Here is an 11,651-nt window from a genome sequence, read left to right on the forward strand (position 1 = left end):
ACAATCCTTCCACTTTTGAAATTGGGTGAGTATAACTCCTGGCCTTATTAATTTACCTGTCAATTTTCTTAATGACACAAATCCTGGCATTTCCACTCCATGCTACAATACAAAAAATAATATATGCATTGCTTTCCCAATGTGATTTATATCAATATTTTCGGAGAAGTCAAGATTCATAGATGGTCTATATCCTGGTGGGTTACGTAAATAAATCATAGATTTAGGACGGGACAAGATTGGACACATGCGAACTCTTGGAGTAGATAAGAAACAGAGAGGAATGGAGTAATCTGCTATCCATATGACCTCTAGTTTGAATTTATGTGTATATGATAAAGTGAATAAACTTAGAATAAAGAATTAATGGCGACAATTCATATCCTATATATTAATTTTATAAAGTGTATATTCAATCCTTATGGCCTCTAATTTGATTTTATATGTATATGTTCTATAGAATAGTACTTAGATAAAAGTTGTGCATTAAAAACTCGAACACTGCGTGGTAAAAATGAATTAAGATGACATGTCTTTGTTTTGATGGATAAAAGACGACGGCTTCTAGTGGAGAACTTGTGAAAGGGATGATCGCCGTCTTTCATAGCTTTCTCCAGTTTACTAAGACAAAATCTCTTGAACAATCCTTCCACTTTTGAAATTGGGTGAGTATAACTCCTGGCCTTATTAATTTACCTGTCAATTTTCTTAATGACACAAATCCTGGCATTTCCACTCCATGCTACAATACAAAAAATAATATATGCATTGCTTTCCCAATGTGATTTATATCAATATTTTCGGAGAAGTCAAGATTCATAGATGGTCTATATCCTGGTGGGTTACGTAAATAAATCATAGATTTAGGACGGGACAAGATTGGACACATGCGAACTCTTGGAGTAGATAAGAAACAGAGAGGAATGGAGTAATCTGCTATCCATATGACCTCTAGTTTGAATTTATGTGTATATGATAAAGTGAATAAACTTAGAATAAAGAATTAATGGCGACAATTCATATCCTATATATTAATTTTATAAAGTGTATATTCAATCCTTATGGCCTCTAATTTGATTTTATATGTATATGTTCTATAGAATAGTACTTAGATAAAAGTTGTGCATTAAAAACTCGAACACTGCGTGGTAAAAATGAATTAAGATGACATGTCTTTGTTTTGATGGATAAAAGACGACGGCTTCTAGTGGAGAACTTGTGAAAGGGATGATCGCCGTTTTTCATAGCTTCTCCCAGTTTACTAAGACAAAATCTCTTGAACAATCCTTCCACATTTGAAATTGGGTGAGTATAACTACTGGCCTTATTAATTTACCTGTCAATTTTCTTAATGACACAAATCCTGGCATTTCCACTCCATGCTACAATACAAAAAATAATATATGCATTGCTTTCCCAATGTGATTTATAACAATATTTTCGGAGAAGTCAAGATTCATAGATGGTCTATATCCTGGTGGGTTACGTAAATAAATCATAGATTTAGGACGGGACAAGATTGGACACATGCAAACTCTTGGAGCAGATAAGAAACAGAGAGGAATGGAGTAATCTGCTATCCATATGACTCCCCCTCCCCCCCCCCCCCCCCCCCCCGCCCCCCAGCCCCCCCCCCCCACACACACACTCACCTCTCCCCACACAGTCTTTCCCCCAACTACCAAACTGAACACTGATCATGAGAATGAGGTTGAGTAAGTCGTGTTCAGGAAAATATAATATTGTAAAGCGTTTTGTGTATCTAAATGAGACATTCGATAAACACAGTGCATTGTGATATGAATTATTATGACACTTGTTGTTGTGTCATTCAAGTCAACATATGTTGCCTGATAAAGATAATGTATCAACGTTTTTACGACTTTATCAACACAATACTGACGCTAAATGATGTTTTAAAGGAGATATTACTATATAGTGTTCATTTTTTCCCCAGAAATTTGTATTTATAATAACAAAAATGTTTTATTATTATTAAATGACACCCATGGCATCTAACTTATTTTGACATTTTAAAAATGATCGCATTTTCATTCAATTCGCCGATACTTCATTTTGAAATATCGTAACCATACAATCCACCAAAATTGCGTACTCTAATTGGTATTGCTGTTAAAAATAGCTGTGTTTATTAAACAATTTTCTGATGATATCGGCAACCGATAAAAGCGTTCTTAGAGCAATCTGAAAATATGTTTATAGCAAAACGAGAGTGAAGGAATTACAATTCCTTTTGTTGTTTTTTATTGCACTGGAAATTTACTTAACTGGATGTGGTCAATTCATTTTTAAAAGAACTCTTAGGAGAAAGTGAGCCTAAACACAAATTGAAGTATCTTTGAAATATCAATATAATTACCATAGACTTCAAAATACGTTCTAAATATTCATAATGATGCAACCTTTGTGGTCTAGTGGTATGACAATCACCGTCAAGCCCGAAGTCACAGGTTCGAGGCCCGTTCTAGGCAGCAATAAATGGCAAAAGGAAATGAAATGTATATTCAACGAAGAGAAATAATGTTGACGTTTCGGTATTTCCCTTTATCGACAAAACATGATGAACGAAACACTAAAGATGAATGGGAGATTGTTAGTGCTTCATTAATCGTGTTTGACGATAAAAGAGAAACCAGAAACTTTCATATTATCTGTCAGTGACCTCATCTATGTCATTTCCGTTTAATTGGTTTCACTTTTGTTCGTCGACTGCTTGGTGAAATTAGAGCTAGCAGATTTTATCACAAAAATGATTATCATCAGTGTGATTAAAATATGAAGTGTCAAGTGTCAAAACGTATTTTTAAAATAGTAAAACCGAAGGGTTGCTCAAAAGAGTAGGATTGTCTAGAATTTGACAGAGATCAATTTTCAATAGACTAGTGTCCAACCCGTAAGGTAACTAACAACCTACTGGTTGTGTCCCATCTTATTTTACGTTTCGCCCCAAGAATCAGGATAATCTCCAGATCATTTCCCTCACCCCAACAAAAAGAAAATAAATAACCAACAACAAAAAAAAAAAAAAAAAAAAAAAAAAACTAAAAACAAACAAACAAACAATAGACAACTCAAGAAAAGAACAAAATACAAAAAGAAACAAAAGAAAAAAAAACAAAAACAAAAACAAAACAAAACAAAAAAAGACGAAAATAAGCCAACAAACAAAGTGAAAATAAGGACCCAAAAAAGGTTTCCTTGAATATGAAGGTGGCGTTGACAGTGTCATTTCTAATGGTGGTACACAAAGTAATAGGACTAGAATTAGAAGGGAAAAGGACAGGAAAGATATGTATTTTCTAAAATCAAGCGTCGTGATTTTGGAGCAAAAGGAGTAAATCGAGGAGGGGGTGGAGGAGGAGGAGGAGGGGGTTAATTTGAAGACGATGAGAAGAAGGATGAAGAAGAAAGGAAAGAGGAGGAGAATTAGGACGAGGAAGAAGAAGAAGAAGAAGAAGAAGAAGAAGAAGAAGAAGAAGAAGAAGAAGAAAAAGAAGAAGAAGAAGAAGAAGAAGAAGAAGAAGAAAATTGAGAAGACGCGTTGAGTGGAGAAAGAAGATGAAAAGGAGAAAATTATCAGAATAATGATGTGATACCTAACATAAAAGAGGTGATAGAAAATGATCACTAAGAAGGAAAGAATAATGACGATAGGATGTGTATGTGATTAATATGCACCATGCCTTTCTATAATGAATATTATAGTCATAGCTAACTCGTGCACATCCGACATGGTAACACCTGTTTTATCCCCTGTCAATACTCCCTACGTGTGACCCATAAATTTCATAGCTAACCGTGTTGCCAAAATCTGCTGCACACTGACAAAATACGTTTAAAATTTTTTTGACCAGACATTTTTACTTCAAATATTTGACCCACCGTCTATACGGGATGCATTCGGCGATGACATTGATTTATAGATACAAGTAAATATCAAACATTGGGTTCATTTCTCTACGTTTTGGTCGATCCCAGGTGAAGTTGAGTTTTTTTGACAATGAATTTCATTTTCAGCATAATTTCATCAACTGACATAATACCGTTGATGGCTCTGGATCACGTACGGATATGTGGTCTAGTGGTATAACACTCGCCTGCGATTGGAAGGTTCAGGGTTCGAGTCCCGCTCTGAATGGCATATAGTTGAGCCCTGGGAAAAGACTCTTTACTCACATTCTCACAGCGTACTCGGGTGTAAAATGAGTACCTGGCCATTAACAGCGTTGTGTCTCGTTCTACAAGTTAACTGTTACTGTTGGTCAGGGTCCCTTTGTAAAATTATTTGAGAATGTTTAATGGATATTGCTCAATATAAACGTTCAAGTTCTTATTGTTATCATTATCATCTATGGATTAAATTGATCCTCGTGCTCAAACATTCAAATTTCTTTAATCCATGAGTTCTTTGAAATCTAAGGGTTTGTGACCTTGCAATACGACACTCTTCTTCGGCCCGTAGGTCCAGGTGTGAATCTCGCGCAATGAGCGGCGCAAAGCTGAGTCCTAGCTCTTGCTCTGTAATCACATTCTCTAATTCACGGTACTTAGTTTTAAAATGAGTACCTGGGCGTTGTCCCTGTTAAAAATGGTAATATGTATCGCATTAAAGGCATGATGTTCCGTCCTACATGTTAAGTGTTGTGTTAGTTTTGGAGCCCTTTAAAGCGTTTTGGACACGTTTCGTGAATATTGTTCTATTCAATGCTCCACTATTTTTCAATAACACAAAGCAACTTAAAACTTTTAACTCCGAATCTTCTTTAGAATTAAAAAAAATAAATTTGAGGGTCATCTTTAAAGAATAGGTGAGTCCCGATAGCTCAGTTGGTAGAGCACTCCTTTCACACGCAGAGGGGATGAGATCGATCCCGAGGGCAGTCGAGATTTTTTTCTGGTCCCCATGTCCACCCAGCAGTGATTGGGTATGTGAGGCCTCTTAGATCTGACTGAAAGTAATTTGCCATAGACTAACGTCCTATCCAAAAGATAGCAGCAATTGCAATTCTCTGTTTCACGCTATAGAAACCGGTATAAATTCCGGACCCTTGAGCATAATGGCTCTTAAGGACTACTTGAAGAATGAAATATTCTATATTTCATATGACTTCCCTAATACATCTTCATTTTTTGCTCTAGTAGCTTTAACAAGATTTAATGTCATCATTATTTTCGGGTCTTGTGGAGCTCTTGGGGAAGGCCGAGGCGGTAGAGTAGTTTGTTTTGTATTGTTCCAACATATGGGTAGGCGTGGCTCAGTCGTTTGGTCATTGCTTCGTAACCGATTGGTACCGAGTTCGACTACCACCGAGTTGTGTGGCCTTTAGTAAGGGAAATAACCTTAGATCAGTTTGCGGCGCTGCACTGCGGCTGACGCCTGGGTTATTTCAGTCTTCCCTTTTGCAAGATCCTTAAAAAATTTTTACTTAGGGATATCTTTCTATCTTCTTTGCCATTAATGTTTGAACTTAATAAGAACCAATAGAGATGTTTGTCTTATTATATTATATTAGAGTCAATACAATATTGCTCTTCCTGCCCATGCAATAAATGAAAATAATATTATAACACCATATTTTCTTGTCCTTATTAAATTACATACTAGATGACGGTGATAAAAACTTAAACAACAAATCAAATTTAAGCATTTATATAGCGCAACATCTATTAGACGTGCTCAAAATGTTTTACAAGGAGCCCCTAGGTAACAGCAACCTTTAATAGGTAAGGCGAGACATGAGGCCTCTTAGGCGATATTACATTTTTTCGGACTTGGACAAGGCTGTTAACGGCCAGCTACTCATTTTACATCAGAGTGCGGTGAGATAAAGTGAGTAAACAGCCTTTTCCAAAGACTCAACAATGCCTCGCTCAGAGCTGGACTCAAACCTCTGTGGTCGATTTGGAATTTTACTAATGTATTTATATTTTCATTTTATTGTCGTTGGCTAAAAAAGGGTTTTGAACCCGAAACGTTTGTGTTGGTATTTTGTTTTATTTTTGAATCTGTTATATTCATTTTTGTTTATTACTTTTAAGCAGTTTAGTATTCACCTACGAAATTTTAATGCTGCAGAATAAAACAGTGAGCCAAGGTTAATCAAACATTCATTGCACTTGGCATTTGGGTAAAATGATCGAATATTGACATGATAAGTTAATTAACCAGATAACTGCCGCTCTCTGGAAAACGTGTAGTTAAAAACGTGGCCAGAAAACTCGTCTTTCAAATATCGATCGATTTGAATGACCCTCATCTTGGTAAAAAACTCTCAAATCTGGGACCTAGCTAAGCCCCATTTTTGAGAGATTTTTCCAACATGAAGGCCATTTAAATCGATTGATATTTGAGATTTCTGACCAAGTTTTTAAATAGATTTTTCCAGAGTACGACAGTTAACTGGTTAAATAGCATTTAGTTCATTAAAAAGATCATTTTAATGATAATGTTAATGGAGGGGTTGTGGATGGTGGTGGTGGTGGTGATGGGTGTGGCGGTGGTGATGATTATGACAACATCAATTATATTATTAGTGTTGATGAAAATGAATTGCTTGGTAATCTTTTTTGTTATTAATTCGAAGCTGAACGGTAGTGGTGATAATAATGAAGGAGATGATGATGGATGCCGATAATGCCGGTTATAAATACATTGCGACGATAATGGTATATTGTTAACCGAGTGGGTGTCGTATTAACTGTATTATCTATTTCAGTCACAGTAAACGTGAGTTTGGCTGCGTGAACCAATTTCCGTAACTGTTTTATAACAATTTAATTGATGTGAAGGAAAAACGAATGCTACACACGGGATGGCACGAGAAGAATGATTCATCAAGTGTTTGTAGATTATCCATTGCACAGCGATAAAGTCTTTGCTTCGTACTCAGAGGGTACCAAGTTTGACCCTACGAGGTGCTTCGAGGGCCTTGAGAAAATTATCTCTCCCTAGCTCACTCTGCTGAACTGCAGCTGACGCCTGGGTGTTTTAGACACCCAGGAGATGTTTCCTCTTTGGGATGAATAAAGAGAATCTTGTTTAGTTAATTAATTTATTTCATACCACCTTGGAAATTCATAAACACAAATGGCGTAGCGGTAACCCTCTACTCTTTGGATTGAACTGCTATTGGTTTGAAATCCAATCCACATGTAAGGGCAGTAACATAAAGGAACGTAGACTATTTCTATGAAACATTTGACATCTATTGGACGACAGAAGTCTAAATTACTTCCCAAATGGCAGTAGCGTAGAAATCTTTATGGAAGAATGAAATTTAAAAAATGTCTTACCAAAATGGAAAAAGTGTATGTGTACGACAAATTAACCGCGTTTTTATAAAACGCGGGCTCCGGTCAAAATCAACCTAGACTGTGAGTTGCATTTCTGAAAAGTGCTTCAAGATTATCGAAAAAAAAGTTCCAGCAGCATTAATATATATTTGCACTTCTATAATTTATTATTCCAGAACCAAATGCTATGTTTTATTCGGTTGCTACTTACGTGAAAATGGATATCAATAATTTTGGATGTTATCCCTTTGGAATAGAAAACTAGTTTTTCGTTTGTCAGAGCACAATCCTACCAGAACATTTTTCAAGCTGTGCACGGGTTCGAACAACGACAATTTGCATTTAAGTTGCATTTAAGCGAGACCAAATAGTACTTGGGATTAAAGCCACAAATTTACAAATTACGGTCACTGGACAACTGTTGAGATTCACAACTATGTTCTTACGCACGTCACTCACAATGTTTGTGAATTTTGGCCATAATCCAAAGCTCTATAATAATATACTAGTTATAATACACAAAAGAGAACATATTGTCCTTTAGGGCCCCATGGAGCTCTAGCTCATTACGGATTTTGCAAAAGCGTCAAATGGACAGCACTAGATGCTTATTACTAACTGTAGAGATGCGAATTTTTTGTCTCGTAAAGCACCTTCCGCCAGATCAAACAGACAAAACGACCAAACCACAAACACTGCTGGGTGGATAAAGAACTAGGGTAAAACGAACAAGCCTCAATCGAACACGGGATCAATATCAACCATTTTGCTTGTGAATAGAATGCTTTAGCAAAAGAAATTGTTTTTATACACAATTTACATTTAAGATCGTCAGACTTTTCCTTTGTATTGTGCACAAATTGAAAATAGAATACGTTTACATGTATTGCAAGCATCAGCTTGTATGGCAAATCATCATCAGGGAAACAGGTGTATAAATGTTGATGAGGTATCGGCAATGGCCTGACTTTAACAAGTGAGCTACCGTGCTCTGGGAAAATATGTATTTAAAAATTTGCCTAGAAAACTCGTCCTTCAAATATCGATCGCGAGGTCCCATGTATGAGATTTTTCCAAGATGAGGGTCATTTAAAACGACCGATATTTGAAGGACAAATTTCTGGCCAATTTTCGATAAGTGTCTTTCCCGAGTAGGACATTACGATTAATGTGTCTATAGACCATTTGACTGTAGTCAAAGTTGGATCCCAACGATAATGATGTATGGTTCATAAAGTGATGTAACAAAGGATGCCGTAAATTCAGTATTTGAGATTATTGTCCACCATTCAGAGTTACTGACACATATACTTTGTTATCAGAATCGGTCGGTCACCGGCGAAGACAGAAGTATTAAGAATTGCTTCCGTATGTGGACTTCATGTTATAAATAATTAATTCTCGTTTTAAAAAGACAGTTAAAAATAAAGCACATTACAATTTAGCACGTGTATGTTACATATTATCTTTTTATCAAAGAAATCCATCTATCCTTTATATTTTGATGTCATTTGCACCGAACGTACTTCAAGCTGCGAGCACAAAATACGAGTATCTAATATAATAAGTACACGTGGAGTTCGTGATCATTCATTCATTCATTCATTCATTCATTCATTCATCCAACTCCAGACTAATTTATATAATTAAAGATAAATGAAAATATCTTTGGTATTGAATGAAATGAAATAGCTAAAATGAAAGTTACATTAGGACTAGCCTACATTTTAATCAACGATATAAGCCATAGTGGGAGTAACATTCGGGTAAACAATCATAAATGATACAGTCCAGATTTGACTGCAATACTCGTTCAAATTACGTTATTGCCACATTTGTTTGTGTCATTGTGGGGACTGGAAGGGTGGAGGGGGCGTCGTGACAATATTTTCAATTTCATTGAACAGAATGTGTATATTGATATTTTATTTGGCAAACTCATCATTTTACATAAATTTTTATGACTAGATATAACGGCCAGAACTTTTTAAAGTGAATGAGTACAGTTTTCGAAGTAAAAGCTAAACGACGCAGTAAATATTTCTGATCCCCACCACTCAAAATAAAACACCAAACAAAGACAAACAAAAAATCCAAACAAAACAAAAACAAAAGAAAACCAAAAAAAAAAAAAACCAAACCCACACAAACAGAAAAACACCCTAATACTTTACAACCACCAGACCCATGCAGCAATGGTTTATCCTGGTAACTATAACTTTAGACGGACAGTAACAATTACTTGCTACCCCTTTGACATTGCTTTCCGCTAGATTTAATAGGCCAGGCTATCCGAATGTTGCTGGGTGAACATCAAAAGTATGGAAAATTTCTTTAATGTTAGCAGATAGTCGAAGAGTCCAGCTTTAGTTTTATAAGTTTTGCTGCACATAACCGATCGAAATACAACAGAAAATGTTTCTGCAACCCCTCTCCCCCCCCCCCCCCCCCCCTCACCCGAAGAAATCCCTCAGAGCCGTTAGACCCATCAATCCCGATTTCTGTTGAGTTAAACGGACAGTAGCAATTGCTAGCTACTCTTTCGATAGGATGCCATCTATCGCCAAGTACTTGACACTAAATCTAACAGGTCCAGCCTAATCATTAATGTTTAGACATAAGGGTCAGTCTAATCACGACTCAAACGGAATCTATTACTGAGTGTTCGAGTAACTCCCAATAAGTCTCCAATAAGTATTTTACGCTTAAATGAAACTAGAGTCTCGGATTAAGGACTTTTTGACATGTTAAGACGCGATCTCAACAATACCGTTTAATGATTTTAACTCCTTTTTATTCCAGCCAATTCTAAAAAGGTGTTTCTTCATGATTCTACTGAGATGCCCCATGATTAACTTTGAATTCAAAAGATGGTTTCATTTTGCCATTGTATTGAATAAATAGGTTTTTACAGTTTAGAATAAATCCCTTTTCAAAATAAATTGGAGAATCTTAGATAAGGCACCTCCGGTCTAGGAACGTTAATTTTGGTTTTAGGCAAATCTGATATACGACTTTAAGTTTAGAAACCACATGGAAACTAAATCGGGGTTTCCTATTTATTTGGGATTCGACCTCAAGACGAGTAAGCTCCTTCCCACATATATTACGGCATATGCAAGAATTATTTTAAAAATCAACTCTGGGACTTTCTAAGTAAAATGACTTTAAGATTAGTCAACTTGAATTATTGTTAAATAGGCATTTCTACTCACCAAACATATAGAGTAATATCCGTTTCAACGAAATCTCTTTGAAAATCCAAATGACAAAATCACAATAATCCATTACATTTGGTGAGAAAACTCAACATTTTATCATGTTAAATAATACACCACGATTTTCATACAAACCCATAACATAAAAGTTATTTAACAATCCACATCGATAAAGTTCAATAAATTATTACTGGTATACGTATCATCAACAATAATCCAAACTTTTTATGTAATATTCTTTTATTGTTCCCACGTCCAGACTATGCGACCGTCGCCGCTGTAACGGAGACCAGGACGTGTCTAGCCAACCTGTTAGTGTCTAAAAGGCACGCGCGGGGTGAGCGCTCGCAATCGCTCACTAAGATTGCATTGAAAGGTCGTGTGTATAGTGTATACCGCATTAGGCACGCACACGCCACTATTTAGACGGCTTTGGGAGAGATATGAGGCATTTGAGAGAGCGAGTGAGGAAGACGCGAGCGAACAATTCTGTTTTTATTTTCCTATCCTGTTATAGACCCCGCGAAATAATGCAAAGCTCTGAAAGTATCCGTTTTCATTCATGGTGTTACTTAAATAGATCAATAGAATTACTGTAATCCTCTCTCCACGCTTTTTCATTTCATCCAATAAAAATTCGAGGCTAAGAATTATTCGTAAATAGTATAAAGCAAAAAGCAATTTATTAAATATCAACCTTCGCTATATCCATCTGAACAAGGACTCGAGTATACAGCTTCAGATATAAGGAAAGAGAACGAAATCGATCAAACCAATTTTAAACAGTGCATATTTTTCCTTTACAATATAGTTTTAAAAAAGATTCAACGCAGTCTCATAAAATCTACATTTGTCGTTAAAACGCTAAAGACGATCACATGTAAGGTAAATCAAAAAATAAAAAACAACACTACATACAAGTGAGTGCGGTTTACATATTACATATTTTAAAAAGCATGAGGCATGTAATGCTCTATTTTCATTTTCTTTTCGAGTTACCCGGCCAGATATACATTTTACACCTGAGTATAATGGGAAAGTGTGCCTATTCCAAGGACTTGCTTGGGTTTGCGCTGCTCACAGTCAGATTCGAACCCAAAACTTATAGGTCACAAGAGT

The 11,651-nt window shown here is 36.0% G+C and overlaps 1 protein-coding gene across 13 annotated transcripts in view; it reads right to left on the reverse strand.

The window, feature by feature from the left end:
* Positions 1-10,911, reverse strand: part of LOC144965547 (kin of IRRE-like protein 2) — a 220,224-nt gene extending 209,313 nt beyond the window's left edge. For 2 of the 13 annotated variants that reach the window (XM_078900995.1, XM_078900985.1), the window contains exon 1: positions 10,668-10,889. The gene's annotated coding sequence lies outside the window, so the exon portion shown is untranslated. Of the gene's footprint in view, positions 1-10,529 lie in introns of all 13 variants that reach the window. The other 11 variants (XM_078900987.1, XM_078900984.1, XM_078900996.1 and 8 more) reach the window with 9 other exon arrangements.
* Positions 10,912-11,651: the final 740 nt, after the last annotated feature.

This window comes from Berghia stephanieae, chromosome 2 (assembly GCF_034508935.2).
Source record: "Berghia stephanieae isolate SIO BIC M18660-M18661 chromosome 2, UCSD_Bste_1.3, whole genome shotgun sequence".
Taxonomy (NCBI): Eukaryota; Metazoa; Mollusca; class Gastropoda; order Nudibranchia; family Aeolidiidae; genus Berghia; species Berghia stephanieae.